We start from the raw sequence: 17,571 nt of genomic DNA, 5'->3' as shown, positions 1-17,571 counted from the left end.
GCCACCAAAACAGGCAGGTCAACCGAGTCTGGAGTCAATGTGGTATACGCTGTGACAGTTGTTACGTTCGCTTCTTGACGGCATCTGGCTGTTGTGTCCTGTTGATTCTCAGTCATCTGAGTAACAGTCATCTGAATAATGCTTATGAAATTCTTGCGAGGCTGGCGCTGGATGGGTACGATGGGTCGGATTGAGCGGTCGGATGTGACAGAAAAGCCGGGCTCAACATAGGCCAGGAAACCATCGCCATGGGCGGTATATGGCCAAGCAAAGTCAGTTACTCGTAGTCAGCCTGCAACTTGTCCAACGTACAGACGAGCTAGAATTTGTCGGAAATTAGGCAGAGTAAATTTAAGAGTCCGATGCCTTATGCTTGAACTCGAAGATGTGCCAAAGTCCCACTCTTTGGTCAGTAGTCGGCCTGCAGCTTGTTCCGACGTGCGGTAGTACGTTTCAAATTAGTACAAACGCTAGACGAGCGGGAGTATGCCAGATATTTATAGCAAAGTAATGAGTCCGAGTAACTTATGGTTTGAACTCGAGGACGTGCCAAAGTCGACGGAGCCTTCGTGAGCGTCCTCTTTTTGCCTGGCAATGGCATGTATGTTCATTCATGTACGCATGGAAAATATGCTGCTGGTCGTCGACTTGAAGGTGTGAATGAGCAGCAGAAGTCCGTCGCTTGAACCATAGCCGGGGATGAGTAAACAGGCCAGATTTACATTCTTGCCTGCCAGGATATGGATGACGATGAGGAGGGGATGACATCGACGTTGTTAGAAGTCGTAGGGCGCCGCCATCTTGGATTGTGTTGTTTACGTTCTGGAGTGGAACTTCGGGAAGTGACGTCAGAGAGTTCATAGGTGACTTAGTGGCCGCTGTTCGGAGTTGCTGTTGCAGGATATCGTGGATATTGGATAGCGTGTTGCCCAAGTCTGCAGCTGCGTAAACATGGCAGTTGTTACATAATTATCTTCTTGGTAATGTTGGCTTGGGATGCTGCCCGCCGAAATGCTGGCAGAAGGAACCATTGCCGACAATGGAACTTCGGAAGGAGACCTGGTTCCGAACTCGGTTTGAATGCCAGGACCGTCATTCGCCTGAGGCCGATCAGAAGGATTGTGAGTAATACGTTAGTACCGCAGACGTGCTCCGTATTCGCAGCTAGAGTATCCAACGTGCACTTGCAGCGGAGCGGGACAGGGATCAGTGGCCGGCCTTGTGTAGGGCTGAGGCGCGGGTCTCGAAGCAGGCTGAGAGATAAAGCCTATACAAATTTGTTTGTTTTTCCAAGCCGCTCTCAAAAGAACTGGCTGACTGATGCCAAATGTACTAGCATAAAGGTAAAGCCATGTTGTATGTATGACTTTGCTTGTTTGTTTGTGTGCATGTTAGTACATGTTTGTATTATTATGGCATATATGTATGTTGGTGTTTACAATAAAAGATAAAAATGAGCTGTATTTATGTTTATTTTTTTACAATACCTCAAAATTTGTTAAGAGACAGGTGCTTTTCATTCATTTTTTTTTGTTTACAAGTAAAGTCAAGAAATGATACTTGATAAATCTTATATACAATCCAACATCTGCAATAGCAAACCGTTCCTCTGATCTAGGAGGTAAGCACTATACCGTATGTGCTGGATGACTGCATCACTCTCTCTAAATACACACACCTGAATACAAACACTGTATGATAATAGAGTGTGTACTAAGATAGAGTTGCGTACATATTAGCAGTGCTTACTTTTTTATCTTAGGGCAAAGGGGTGTGTTTCATGCATTTGAGGGATTGTATCAGAAATGTTATTGTCACTACGTCGAATACATATCTGTATGCTAAATATAACAAAAACACAGCTCTTTATTGATGAACGGAAAGGGTAGTAGGAGAGTGACAAACATGAACAGAAATACCATTCTGTATATTCTATCTAAACACATTTTATGATAATTAAACAACAAGCAAACAAAACAATATGCTATTCACATAATCAGCTGTTATCACAGTTCCTGGCATGGCATGGCTGGCATGGCACCATGCTATGTAAAAGACGATGACGATGAATAACTATGATTATCGGAATAAAATTATCTTACGACTGAACAACTAAGCCAAGTCCGCTTCAGTTCAAGTTGGTTACTCCCTGAGTCAGCGGTACCTCCAGTTCGTGCATGATCAAAGTTTGCACGATGTGTACATGTATTGTACTATCGATCGTCCATTTCGTCATTGAACGGTGACCGCGAAAGGTCGGTCACGTTGATCTTATTTTGTCGACCTAGATGATCAGTCACGGCGATGAGAGTGTTTTACAGGAATGCCTATAACTCGCCTGGTGAAATGGTGCGTAAATTATTCCGAACATTCAGATTTGCCATGACACACGCTGCAGCGCTGAAGCCAAGACGCTAACTGCTAAGATTGTTTTCACTCTGGAAGTCATGGAAGATTCCATTGTATATTAGGATGGTTTTCCCAAGACGTGACTATAATATGTGTCACATGTTCTGATTCCCAATTCTTTCACTGACCGGATGACTCTCCTCAGCAACTTAACCAGAAATGTATGTCATAAAATTGATTACGTGCACATGTATAGCAATATTGCTGCAGGTTTTCAACACAAAAGTCCCTCAGAATGATCTGTCGAATGTTGTCCGTACCTACAGTTGAAGTAGTTCATAATCAGATAAACCGGGTCCAATTTGAATAAAGGTCAAGAACGCCATGTACAACTGTAGCTTGCACAAAGGCGTCCCTGACTTCCATCAAAGAACGGTAAATACCGGCGAAATTGTACGTCAGTCAGCAGCAATGGTACTGATACCTCGTTTATATACCACTAAACTTGAACAGCTGTTAAAGCATACGAGTATTGTTGCACCGAGATAGTTCAGATTTCCGTGAATTTGAAACTTCCCACAGACAAAAGAATAATCATGGATGGATGGCCAACAGTCCAACACAGCACGCGACAGCATCGCATCCAAGGTAAGTTCATAGTTTTTAAAAGTACTCAGGTATTTGTAGGTCTAATTGAAGATAGATATAATTTGTTGTTAAATGTTATAACCCAAACATACGGCCATAACAATATTTTTAGGGCAGTGGACGTACGCGGGATTGTCTTTGTGTACTGCCTATCCACCTCGAGCCTGACATTTCATTTTCGTAATCGCAGCACCGTGATGTACTGCGATTGCTTGTAAGTCCCTCGAAGGCAAAGTCTTTCGCAGCAGTAAACAAATTTTGTGACACTGACAAAAATATGTATCCTGCACCCTTTCCCTTCGGTACTGTTGGTGGAATTGTGTGTGTCACATAAGTTTATATTAATTGAATGATTTTTTTTCCTGGTTTGCCTTGGAGACTGTACCTGTGTACTAGCTAGCTCATTAATATGTTTTGATAAAATTTCAAAACAATGTCGTTACACACCTCCATGTATGCAGTTTTAATTACCAAATTCAAGTGGACAAAATTTATGTCAGTTGTCAAAGACACACACATGCACTAAGGGAAACTAATTGCTATAGTTTGGCCACAGACTACAGTGGAAAGTGAAATGACTCTGTTTGATAAATTCTACAACCAAACTTCTTTTACACAAATGACATCCTAATAACTCTAATAAAGTACATTCATATCATTTGTCAAATACATAAAAATACACAGATGTAGCTTTTTATCGGAAAAAATTGTTCATAGTTTGCTTCATCAACAACCATGTATAATGGAATGACAATTTTTTGATGATTTTTGAAAAAAAATTTCCTGTACACAATTGCCCTTATCACACTTATTATAATCATATTAATTAAATTAACATGTAATGATTGTGTATGATTTTTCTGCTCTTTTGACCCATTATTTGTTAAAATGCTGCAGTATACTGGTTGAGGAATATGACTTTCTTTTATAGGAAACTAATTGTATTTATTCATATTTGCCTACAGCTGTTAGTATACAATGTACCTCACGTAACCTGGTGGGAAAGCCTCAGAAGTACACGAGTCTTTGAAGGAACAAGATATAGAAAGACTGATAACACGTATTTGATAAAATAAAACAACAGGTAAGATTTTTAATTACTCTCTTACATTTTCTATTTGCCCATATAAGTTTACAATACTATCAAATATATGTCTTCACCTGTTTAGCCCTAGTTCTTAAACAGATCCACAGATCCACTTTTGGTTTTTGTAATTTTCCCTTACATATAACTCAATTTGTAAAAAAAGTTCCTGGGACATTGTACTTTCTGAATTGCATAGTGTAATTGCAGATGAAATTATACATGCACATGAGACATCCAAGCTTCATTCAAAGCAGGATCAATAAAGCTTTCATGATGAAATACATTCCAATGAGAATGTATCTGATATGTATGCATGATTTACAAAGTAACATCTGTATGATTCTTTTGATATTTTTGGGTAAGGGCATACAGTGTTTAAAGTGAAAGTGCAATTCATTGAAGTACATATCATCAATGATTGTTACATGTTAAGTTATCGTTATTGTTTAAGAGTCAGTAATCAATCCATATCTTTACAATTCAGGATCAGCAGTGATTGCTTCCATGTCTGTGATGAGATATGTCATTGGTATTGACTTTGAAGGAAAGTAAAGCAAACTGAACTGAAAGTGGCAGACTATGGATTACACTGTGACTGTGATTAGGAATGGAAGATGAATGCAATTGATGAAACAGTAGGTAGGTTTTTTTTTCCTTTTGGTCCCGGCACCTTTCATATTGTCAGACTTAGTACATGAACAATATTTCAAGTACACAAGTGACTGTTGCAAAGACGTACGGGAACTGCTGTGTAGTAGCACAAAGTTATACTTACTTCCCTTAGCGACTTATGTCTAGCACATAAAAAATTAACATAATGAATACTTATTAGAATCAAAAGGTCTACTTGAAATAATTGGTGATGCTTTTTTGTATTTTAAATGACATTGCCCGCAGCAACTTTGTAGGTGCATCAGCTTCATATTAACCATCCACAATTACACACAGCATATATGTGGTCAGCAATCCTTGTCTTCAGATTGTGCAGGACATTGGTAGTAGTAAATCTATTACATGTCATCAGCAAGTAACAAAGCTGTGGCTGAGATGTCTAGGTTAGAAAAACGCATACAACTGTATGGCTGAGAAGAATAATTTTTATCTGTTTGCTCATACAAGATTATTTTTATATCTAACACACAAATGAAAGTAGAGTTCTTATGGAGAGAAAATATTGTCTTTGATGATTGGTCGGGCCTTAAGCATATACACTTTTTACAAATTGTCAGTTTAGTATTATATTATATGATAATATATGTCCCATTGGATATTTAATGCATATTTTGTTAGTGTCAGGGAACATGTGTGCATAACCATGCAGAAGAGGAAACAGGGATGATTCCACAACTGACAACAAGGTAGCCTTGAAACAGACAAAGAAAGGAACCGAGTACTAGGGACAGTGGTGTTAGGATGAATGTAGAGGGACTGCACCTCCTTTTTGTAAAGGATTTCCTATTATTGGTTAGTATGGTGGAGCGACATGCACCCTTACACTTTTCAGCAAGCATACAACAGTCAAAGAGCAGGCAACACAACATAGTCGGCTGAAAATATGGTTTGACCCCAAAAAAATTGCTACAAAAGGTTTCTCAACGGTTTTTTGTAGAGTCAAATGTGCTTAATAACATACTAAAAGTCTACCAAAATCTGACCACCGGAAACGTGTCATTTTCAAGATGGCGTCCAAGATGGCCGCCGTATACTTAAAATGGCCATAACTACTTAAATATTTAACCTAGACTAGTGATGTCTGTGTCTACCACCATGTTTTAGTGGTTTAGGAATCCAGTTACCATATCTAGATTATAGGCAAGTGATCATAAGTCCCATAATATGCATATTTATACATGTATTAAAAATAATCACTGTCACATTCTTCATCCGGAACATGTTGCTCATGTGGATTTTCACAATTTCCGACTTGACATGGTCCACAAGCGGGTGTACATGGTAGGCCGTATCTTCTGCAACTACACCGAATTGTTTGGCAGGAAGTTGTACAATTACAATGAACCATCTTCAGGAGGCCTTCTGGGGCAGCAGCATTCTTGGTCATGATTGGCACAAACTGATTGTTCTCCAGTTTCCATCCCCAATCCAAAGCATTCATGTCACTCTCTTTTCCAATCCAAACCATAATCTGGTAATACACTCTGAGGCAATGATATTTTGTTGCAGATTCTGTAGGAGGAATACGTTCTGGGGTAACAAATGACTTGGCAGAAACAGCTTTCTTGACCAAAAGGTTGTAGCGCAAAGAGGCAAGTGAATCAGTACTCTTCCCACCAAAGATAACTGCCATTGCCTTGCTACCAAGATCCTCTATGACATCGTTAGCCTGATTTGGCAGTAGAAATACATTCGCGCAGGTCTTGATGGTCGGTTCACCATTCACAAGTTTCATGAATGCTGACCTTTTGCCAATACTAAAAATACGTGAAGTTGTATCACATCCTGTGAATGCGTGAATAAACAGCAACTGAGAACAAAAGTTACTGCCCAGAATTTGTTTCATTTCACTGATGTCATACACCTTTGGTACTGTGGACTTGTCAGAACGAAAGTAGAGGCCTCTATTGTTGGTCTCAGCATGATGGAGAAGAAGAATGAGTAAGTCTGTATCCTCCCCTATTAAGGTCGTAGGCTGACGATGTGATTCCTTAATTGCAGCTTTGACAATGTCCACGTCAGCATCCCCAGGTGCATTGATAACAGTGCAATCCTTCTTCAGCAGTTCCACGGTCACAAGGTCAATAAGTCCTTGTTTGTTGCAAGGTCTGGAAAGGAAATCTTCCTTTCTTCCCACAAACTCGGTGTTTGCATCAAAACTGACAACTGGTTGGGTGTTTTGCCCACGTCGTCGCTGATGGGTATTGTCTTTGATAGAAGGGCCTTCACTATAACCATCAAAAACTACAGTTGCTTTACCATAATGGCGTATAGTAAAGTCGGCATATGATTGTGCAATGACACCATAATTGTCACCATTTTTCCATGGCAAGCGATGAAGCAGGGAACCACCATCAAGGACAAAATGGTCACTTGGTGGGATCGAATCTAATATGATACACCTGTTTGATTCCTTGGTTGAAAACTCAGTTAATGCATTTGCTAACTGGGGCTTGTTGGCTTTCCGAAAGATTTCCTTGGCTTCAAATAGAGCTGTAGGGTATGCACTAAGCTCATAGCTCATTACATTTTCCAGTGAAAAGTTTCCAGTTTTTGACAGAACCAGAAATCGTTGGAACAACAGCGCAGGGTCGATGGTTCGGTCTTGGGCTACTTTGATGGTCGAATCATCTGCAAGGAGTTTTGCCCGGTCTTTACGTTTGAATGAAATCCCAAAGACAGGTTTTCCAACCATCTTTCCAACTATCTCCCTCCCAACAGTCTCAAACTCATGCACATTCACATCTTCTTTGGCGACTATACCAGTAATGATATTTCTAAGAGATGGGTCTGGAGAGAAGGGCGTGCAAGTGGAAAGTTTCTCCTTGATCTTTTCCAGATCCGAATGATCTCGTTTCAATCTTGCTTCTGTTGATTCTCGGTGTTGCTCGCTGGTTATGTATGTGAGACCATTGAGTTCCTGCATGGCGTTGTTGTACTCAGATGTAATTGGTGTAGACATGGTCCACAACGCACGCATTTCTTCAGTCATTCCACTTCCATGAGTCAACCCTCCACTACTCTTCAAGGACCGCATCAGCGTCTGCTCTATGACAAGGTCAGAGCTTAAGCCTGCCCAGAACTGGTTGCTACGTCGGATCACATGAAAGCCCCTGGAAAAGTGAACATGTACATCAGGATGCTTAGTCTCGAGTTGACTCATTTGTAGGAGGTAGAAGTATGCAGATTTCAGGTAGTTGTAGTGCCCGGCAGCAGCATATATTGGCAAGCAGTCTGACACTGCACGCAAGTGTGTTATCCAAGATCCTGTGCGATCTCCTTTGATCAATGCCTTGGCAGTCTGCAACATTCCCTGATAATTAATCCATAGCTGACTAGTTTTTGACTGTGTGCTCAGTTCTGCCCTTTTTTCATCAATCCTTTGTTTGACTTGGGTCAAGGTATCTGATGCTAGAGCACTCTCCAAAGTGGTTTCTTTTGACAACAAGGATGTGTATATTTCTTCTGCCTGAGTCACCAATGGATCAAACTCTGGGTTATCTTCCAGCATATTTGACACAATTAGGTTATTGAGACATCTGTCTATGAGCAGATGTCCACGGAATGCTCTTTGTACCGATTTTCCAGTCATCATTTGCTGGACAGCATTTGCACCGTAGACCACTTCCAAAATGCTTGTAAGTCCTGTTCCTTTCATCAGTGTGCCTATAGCACCAAGTAGATTCATGAATGTGTGAAAACAACCAAGCATCAAGACAATGTTTTTTAAGTTGCTACTGTGTGGTGCATCTGTGATGATCTCTGCAGCTTTCCAATACAGGGGCTGGTCAAATGTGATTATCGGCGTAGTATGGTATTTGATACTGAGATCACAAATGAAATCCAGGGTGGACAAAATGCATGTCTTGTCCCCAGAGTACAAGTCGATCATAGGCAAGAACACTATTGATGATTGCCCTGGATGTTCTGATCCTTGATAAATGCTATGCATCATCCCTTGCCACCCAGGGGTTTCCTGTTTGAAGTTAAATGACAGTTCCCACAGAACATCAATTGTCCTATCAAAGTTTACCAATTCTGGGAGTTGTCCAAACAGGATTGCTTGGCGCATATGTTTTGCGAAGCGATGTTCTATGATGGGAATTTTACTTTGCACTGACAACTCAAGGTTTGAAACATTCCTTCTTGGAATGATATGATCTTTTTTCTGGCCTGGGGTGAGTGCTGCTATGATCCCCATGCCATGGAAGGTGCCCTTGCCATCGATAGTAAGGATATTGTGGTCGACATTGTCCCCAGCAAACAGGACAGCAGTGTCAAGCAAATCAATACCAGCTGGTAGCATATCTAGAGTGACTGAATCTGCTGCATTCTTTTCAAAACGCAAGACTTCTTTATAAGAAGAACTAAATCCCATTTCATGAAGGGTATCGACAAGGAACTGTGACCGATACAAATGATGCACCTGCACTGCCAAGCCAACTTGCAAGGGAGCTACAAGGGCACGTGGTCGAACTGCTTGGACAATTGCATGTCCTATTCCTGCCACCTTTCGTTTTGTATCCTTACCAACAAAAAGACTGTTCAACAATGTCCGCAGTGTGTCTGGGACAAATGAAAGGGCAGAATCAAGCTTGAGTGAGTTTGAACTTGGATACTGGTCTGTAAGGGATGGCACATTGGACTTAATGTCACTTTTAATGAGTCGTGCTGCTGTTTCAATGATTAACTGTTTCTGTGATTCTTCATCCTTTCCTTGAGAATTAAAATAAGATCTCAGTATCTGTGATGTTTTTTCCCTCATTGTCACAATGTCATGGAGGCCTTCTCCTTCTGCAAAGTGAACGTTGTCTCCATACTGCTCTTTCAATTTTTCTTTGAGGTACTGATTTCCAAACGGTATGGAATCTGTATTTGTTAGAAATTTCTCCATTTTCTCTCGCAAATGTGAAATTGTCAATTGTTCTTCATCGTTATTCTCAAGATAAGAGCAAACGTTCATGAATGCCTGCTCCTGATCTTCATTTTTTGGCCGGCCAGACTTTCTCCGCTTTGCCTCTGAATCATTTTGGAACTGTAGTGGTGTGCTAAGCCCAGAACGGAAATTACCACTGCATGAGTGATGGTACATACAGTCTGCAGCATGTAGGTCGCAGCCATAATATTCAATCCTGCCTTTTACAGTAAATGCCCATTCATCTGAACGACTATCACAACACTCAAGAATGGTCTTCACAAATATATCTGTCTTTACATAACTAAAGCCCGCACTGCCTGGTGTCACTGTAGTTCCACAGAATAGGCAATCTGTTTTGCTGTTGAAGGGACCAGATGATACTCTAGCACTTCTTTTTGGATTCTCACATTTCTTCCTTTTGTGGCTTTCAATGTCTTTTGGATTGATATACCGCTTTCGGCATTTCGAATGTACTTTTTCACCAACTGAAACAACGATGTCTTCCCCTCTTTGCGCACTTGCATAATTGATTCCATCTGCTCCCTTCTGACGAAGTTCTACCACACCAGAAGGATCTCCCAATTCTTCTTGGCAGATGGGGCAAGTCTCTTGGTTCATGGTGCTGACACTCATGGCCAAGTCTTAACCATGTGTCAAGAAATGCTAATGAAGTCACAAAAAGAAGAACTTATTGCATATGAGTGACAATGAAAATATTTTTCATTTGGAACAAGATTGCTCTAGTTATACCTAAGTTCCAGTTAGTTGACTTTCATGTGTCATGCAATTTCTTCAATGGATACGTTTATTAACTATTTTTAAAGAACAGTTACCCACAAAATGGATATTAATGGATTTTGGATCTCCACGTGCCCAAGTGAAGATTAATATTCGACCAATAAACGTTGCACAACAGATCTACACTTAAAGCAAGCTTTGCTCATTTAAGGTTGAAATGCACCTTTAATGATACTGATATTGTTTGAATCCAGTATTTCTCAGTGAAGATGACGTTTTTCACCAAATAATGTATACGGTTTCTATAAGGTCTATTTCTGAAAAGTGTATCTGTGTTTGTTTGTTTTTGTCAAAAATACGCGTTTATGAGTTATTTTGCTTAAAAAGTATAAGTATAGATGGAATGAACTGATTGGTGATCTGTAAACAACAATCAACAGTAGAGTATCTTAGAAAAAAGTGTGTCTCAGACTTTTTATTTTACTTTTTGTTTTTGTACTATATTTTGTACTATACTGATGAAGAAAACTCTGTTTTCGAAACGTAGCGCCAAAGGATCACAGTGTGACACTAGTCTCTCCGCTCCAGTGTGGAGTAACACCAAGACACGTTGATTACGGGTACGTCTCGCCATGGCTAAGCAACATTTTACATAAAACAGCAAAACATGATATACACTTATATTATACACAATTTCATATACAAAACGCAAACAACCCAAATATGAACGATGTGTGGAGTTGCTTTGCCTTTACTACCTAACCTCGAAAATTGTGAAAATCCACATGAGCAACATGTTCCGGACGAAGAATGTGACAGTGATTATTTTTGTACATGTGCATATTATGGGACTTATGATCACTTGCCTATAATCTAGATATGATAACTGGATTCCTAAACCACTAAAACATGGTGGTAGACACAGACATCACTAGTCTAGGTTAAATATTTAAGTAGTTATGGCCATTTTAAGTATACGGCGGCCATCTTGGACGCCATCTTGAAAATGACACGTTTCCGGTGGTCAGATTTTGGTAGACTTTTAGTATGTTATTAAGCACATTTGACTCTACAAAAACCGTTGAGAAACCTTTTGTAGCAATTTTTTTAGGGTAAGGTCTTTTTTTTTCATAAATGCAGCCGACTAACAGAAGAAACCTTAATACCAGCATCATCAGATACAGTTAGTAAACTGAACTTTTGAAGGTAAGCAGGCTCATGCAAAAAATTTAAATGTACATTCAGAGCACTTAGGAAGCACTATTATTTAAGCAATAATGCCCCCCCTCCCGGCCCATAATGGACGAAAGCAAATGTCACACCTGAGAGTTGACAAAAATTTGTTTAAGTTGTGCCAGGCGTGACTATAAGAAAATATATTGTCAAACAGCATGAAAGTCTGTGCCTAATTTAACAATTAAAATGTTCCTCACTTTTGTTCAACCGAGATCTCTTAACCTGGTCGCGATAGTTCGCTCAGATAGGTGGTATTTACTTCTAAATGTACAATAGAAAGCTATCTCACAATTATATCAGTTGGCATAACAGTTCCGCCAACAACAATATTTATTACTAAAGAATAAATCAACAACAACAGCGAGTATTCGTAGATACCCCTGTATTGTACAATGATTGACAACTCGCTAACAATTATAGCAAAGACTGACAGTAACACATCAAAGAAATCGTTTCTGTGACATCACAATTTGCTTTAATAACACTGAAAATAGGTAGCTATATGCTAGTACACCTTAATGTCTTTAAACTGGCTTTACTCATAACACATAGAAATACACCGGTTCTCTGTTCATATGGTGTACACTCACAAAAAGTCAGTAGTCTAATTGTGACAACTTTACAGTATTTCCGGTCACTATAGTAAATAAAAGTTATCTCACAGTAGGAAAAGACGGTAGTAATTTTACAAGTATACAGAAAACAACAGTAGCCTATAGCAGTGAGGCTTTAACTCTAAACTGATACTCGAACAATGCAACAGTTCAGTAAAATTCAGTAAACACTAAACGTCAACCTGAACTCAGTTGTAGTTCTATCAAACTAATACAACAGTATTTCAGTGTCAGACAACTTGTACAAACACTCATGTTATTCTAAGCCTTCTTGTAGGGAAATAACAATCGCCCACTTTTCGAACCAATTTCACCCACGATCCAAACTATAAACGTCCCTCCAAGCGGCAAAGAATCACTCATACAAAATCGACATACACTCGTGTGTGTGTGATTATTAAAGCACGATTTCGATTCCGCCGAAAGCTCGGATTTGTAGGCAAAGTTTACACAGTTCGAAGGACGAGAATCTTTGTTGTCCTACAAGCGTGTATATCTACTAAACCTGATCGTTACTGTTCCTGGCGTCCGGTCCGGTAGCGCGGTGTAGCGTTGAAGGTGCAAAGAAGTTCCATTTACAGGCTGGTGAGTTCCCACTCGCGCCGAAGCTTCCGGTCTGTCCTTTCACTCGTAGCTACGTCACTCGCCCACACGTGGCCGGGCTCGATGGATCGTTCTGTCAGAAATTGTCTCTCTTACCACATATGAATGTTCTCTAATGTTCCTGAGTCTCACCCGTACTAGACGGTGTGATGTTGAGTCAAGTCCGACGTTCACAACGTCGGAACAGAAAGTTTGAAATTCGACTGTACAAAAGTCACGTCCGGCCCCATGCCGCCTTCCAGCTTCTTCTTCTACGTCACCAGACATGTGACATAGTATACGTCATAGCCCGCCAATCACTGGCGTTTAGCGGCTCAAACTTTCTAGGCTAGTGTTCTGTTCGCTGGCCACCACACAAGACCAGCAATAAGTTCTTGAATTCGTCATCTCCATCCAAACGTACGAAGATTTATAGAGTCTATATCTCCAGCAATATAACATCGCGTATCTTCCGAACAATCATTTTATTATTGTGTAAGTGTACTGAGTGCACAAAACACATTCACTCAATCATACGTGTAGAAATTGTCTGACAACATATGAAAGTTACTTTTTCTCTATTAAATAAAAATGAGTGAAATCACACATGTGATACCCTCCCTCCCCAAAGCATGTCATCCCTTATCCTCCATTTCCACCATCGGTCGATAATCGGCCGACTGGGAGTGTAAGGGGAGACATGCCAACAACCCTCCCTGGAACTGCCCCTACTTGGAAATATGTACCACACAACTCTTTACAGTGGCTTTGACTACAATAGCTAAACTTCATCTTAATACAGACCTATTACATCGCGGTCTAATAAGGATGCGTTTGCTCTTCCTTGACAATCTGGAAGTCCCACCTACAAGTAACCACCCTAGTATGTAAGGTATACCAGGTAAGCCCCCTCAGGGGTGAGGTGTAAATACGTGCAGTAGAACAATTACATATAATACAAATGTTCACAGATATGACCAAGGGTCATCCAAGGACAATCCAGGTGGGCACTGTTGGGGTGACTCTACAACATTACACTGGTAACCCTGTAAGCAAAAGAGATTGAAGCCATATAGGTAATGAATGACTGGCTCCTCTGCTGCAAACAGTCAGTGTTGACTACTCCTAAAAAGGATACTGTAAGAAATTCTGTTAACATAAAAGAACAAAGCAAAGTATAGACTTTGGCAAACGCGCAGGCTAGCGACTTGTCAGGTTGCCGCCGTCTTTATATTTATGCTGCGCATATTTGTTTGACCAATCTCCAACACGCCTCCACATCCAACCCGTACCAACACATCTCTGGTACTCTGTCGCCGACTCGTACCATGGCCAACTACCTCTCCGCCACATGTTACACTGTCCCCCAACTTGCTAAGCCATATGAGAAGGATAAATGTCAACTCGAAATCTTGCAATTACGCTAAACGATAGCGTGTACGGGAACAACGCAGCAGGCAAGAATTCCACCTAACACACCTGGTGGCAGGACCCTTTGAAATACTTCATCACAAACGGGCTCCTCTTTACATATTAGCTACATGGCACACACACCTGTACGTGAATCGGTGAGTGGAAGCGGTGTACACATAACTTAAAATTGTTTGGTAACATAACTCTATAGTCGTCCATGGCTGACTGTCGGTAATGGTATATATCGCCAGTCTGATAGATATGGACTGTTTACCAAAATAGGTGGCTTCGGTTGCGAAGTCGGCATGCGACGAATCTCGTCCCTCTTGCAGACTCCAACATAACTTGGCTTTCTCTCAGAATTTCTCCTGGCAGCCAGCTTTCTTGCAGAAAGTTGATGACTGTACACTTCTCTGTTTCTCAGACCAGGTAACTCTATTCTCGTTCTAGTCCCCTGGATCACAGGGTAGCAAGGCATCTGAAGTGGTTCACATCCCACCAATTCATTGTTTGGCATGAACGCTGGTGCTTCTGCATTTAACCTGTGATCGACATATCTCGTATTACTGTAGCCATAATACTGTGGTTTCTGTCGATTTCTCGTTGGATACCGTCGTTCTGTAGCTGTGTCATCTGCTACTTCCGTTTCAACCTTGACGCTAGGGGAATCAGTCACATCTTTATCATGTTGACTTGGTTCCGACGCCTGACTGGTAACATTCACCACATCTTCTTCGCAGTGCACGGAACTCACTGCATCACTCTGGGCAGTCGTATTCACAGTTGGATTGCTGATTTGGGTGTCTGGCATATCTGTAGACTCAGCACTCTTGTCGTCGTCAGTACCACACGACACCACAGCTGCACTGTCTGGCTGAACGTCTGTACCTGCCATTCCCACATCATCACCAGGTGGGGTAGGTAGCATCACTTCGCTGTTTAGGTTGTTGTCTGACGATGTTGACTCGTTCTGTTGCTGATCGTGAGGTGGACTGATGCCTTCTATTTCACCATCAGAATGCGACTCTTGTGCGGTGAATTGACTTCTGGCATCTGTACTTCTGAGGGTCTTGTTGGACTACTTTGTCATACTCTTATTCTCTGAGCCCAATCTCCATCACTGGAAGAACTTTCACTTTCTGTGTCGCTTTGTTCTGCAGCTGCTCTATTTGTATGTCTAGCCGGTGTTTCTATGCGGGTATTTGGTCTACAGGGTTGTCTCCTGGTATGCGCATAGGGCGGTCGGGAGGAATTGCTGGTAGTGCGTAGCAGGGCATCAGTAGATTACGATGGACTGTCTTACGCTTCCCTCCAAACTCTGGCTTCAGTACATAGACTGGGATGTCAGGGTTCACCCTTTTCACGACTAGATAAGGACTGTGTTCCCACTTGTCAGCAAGCTTCTGTTTGCCTCGGATAGACACATTGCGCACCAACACACGATCACCTGGTTCCAATTCAGCTTCTTTGGCCTTCTTGTCATACAGGTACTTATTCTTCTGTGCCTTGTTTGCCATTCTGCTGCCCGCTATCCTGTAGGCCATTTGCAAGTCCTTTCGCAGCTTCTCCACGTACTGGTCATATGTCCCCTCTGCTTCATCAGTAGGCTCTAACCCAAGGTATAAGTCTATCGGCAATTTCGGGTGTTGTCCATGCATCAGATACCAGGGGAATAACCTGTGACCCATCGCATTGTGCAGTTATATGCATGAGTCAGCATTTTGACTTGTTGAGCCCAATTCTGTTTCTGTTCTGGCTGCAACGTACCTAACATGCCTAGTAACGTCTGATTGAAGCGTTCCACAATTCCCGCGCCTTGAGGGTGGTATGGGGATGAATGCGACTTCTTCACGCCCAACAAAGTGCAAAGGTGAGCAATCAACCGACTCTCAAAATTCCTCCCTTGATCGGAGTGGATCCTGGTTGGGATGCCGACTTCCTGCAAGAATGTGTCCATCAAGACCTTCGCAGTTGTCTTGGCAGTTTGATTTCTAGTCGGCACTGCTATGGCATATTTAGTAAAATGGTCCGTCATGACCAAGATATCCTGGTATCCTCCTTTTGATCGTTCAAGGGAGAGGAAGTCGATGCACAATAACTCTAAGGGCATTGTTGTCAATATCGGCACCAAGGGAGCAACTACACGACCTCCAGCTGCAATCTTCCGGCGTGTGCACCTCTCACATCGACGGATTCTGTTGATGATGTCATCTGTCATACCCGGCCAGTAAAATCGTGACCTCATCAGTTCTATACTACGTTCCTGGCCTAGATGACCCATCTCGTCGTGTAATGCATCCATGGCAGTCTCTCTATGGCTGGGTGGTAAGTATAGCTGGTATACTGTCCTACCGCTCTTTTCTGTTCTTTGCCTGTAGAGCACACCATTACGTAACCGATACCTCTTCCATTCTCGCAATGCTGCAGATACTTGGCGTGTCTCTGATGCGCGTTGCTGACGGTCAGGCGGTTCACCTCTTTGGACATAGTTGTATATCGTGCCGATCGTCGGATCTGCCAGTTGTAGATCCTTCCACTCAGCATGACTAATGGTGGGTAATGTCGCAGTACCTTCTGGAACCATGTCAGCTAACGTCTGGACATTACATCTAGGAATTTTGCCAATGATTTCCATGGCTGGTACCATGGGGACAAGTTTACTTTCAAGAATTGCCACAACCATCTGGCTGCTCATTACTGTTGTTTCTTGAGGGGTTGGAGGGACCCAATCTAGCCAGTGAGGATGTCCTTCTGCATCTGTTGAGTATCCCGACTGTGGTTTCCTAGAGAGCGCGTCTGCATCTCTGTTGAGTACTCCACGCCGGTATTCAATCCGAAAGTCATAATCTGCCAACCTTGCCATCCAACGATGTCCAGTAGCATCTAGCTTGGCACTGGTGGTAACGTACACGAGGGGATTGTTGTCAGTCAATACCAGGAAATGGCGGCCTAGCAGCATGTCAGAGAACTTATCCGTCACAGCCCACTTTAGCGCTAAAAACTCCAGCTTGTGGGCTGGGTATTTCCTCTCACTTTTCGAGAGCCCACGACTGGCATATGCCACCACTCTCTTTACATTTCCCTCGTGTACCTGGTATAGTGCTGCTCCAAGCCCGAGTAGGCTCGCGTCAGTGTGCAGCTCAAAAGGCAGTGAGTAATCAGGATATGCGAGGATGGGTGGGTTTGTGAGACGCTCAACTAAGGTGTCGAATGCCACTTGACACTTCTCTGTCCACACAAATTCTGGTGGCTTCTGTCGTACCATCCTTCCGCCCTTCGTCCTGTGCTTTACGTAGAGTCCTGTGGTCAAGTCA

General features: G+C 41.9%; 1 long non-coding RNA gene across 2 annotated transcripts; it reads left to right on the top strand.

Moving 5' to 3' along the window:
• The first annotated feature begins 2,611 nt into the window (after positions 1–2,611).
• Positions 2,612–5,616, top strand: LOC139127498 (uncharacterized). 2 transcript variants are annotated; one of them, XR_011551027.1, is made up of 4 exons: positions 2,612–2,997; positions 3,963–4,081; positions 4,569–4,723; positions 5,381–5,616. It is a non-coding gene; the product is annotated as an uncharacterized lncRNA (long non-coding RNA). The 2 variants fall into 2 exon arrangements; XR_011551026.1 differs by lacking the exon at positions 2,612–2,997 and having other exon boundaries at positions 3,431–4,081.
• The last annotated feature ends 11,955 nt before the right edge of the window (positions 5,617–17,571 follow it).

The sequence above is a fragment of the Ptychodera flava genome, unplaced genomic scaffold (genome assembly GCF_041260155.1).
Source record: "Ptychodera flava strain L36383 unplaced genomic scaffold, AS_Pfla_20210202 Scaffold_32__1_contigs__length_2955704_pilon, whole genome shotgun sequence".
Classification (NCBI taxonomy): Eukaryota; Metazoa; Hemichordata; class Enteropneusta; family Ptychoderidae; genus Ptychodera; species Ptychodera flava.
This window is presented reverse-complemented; position numbering and strand designations above follow the sequence as displayed.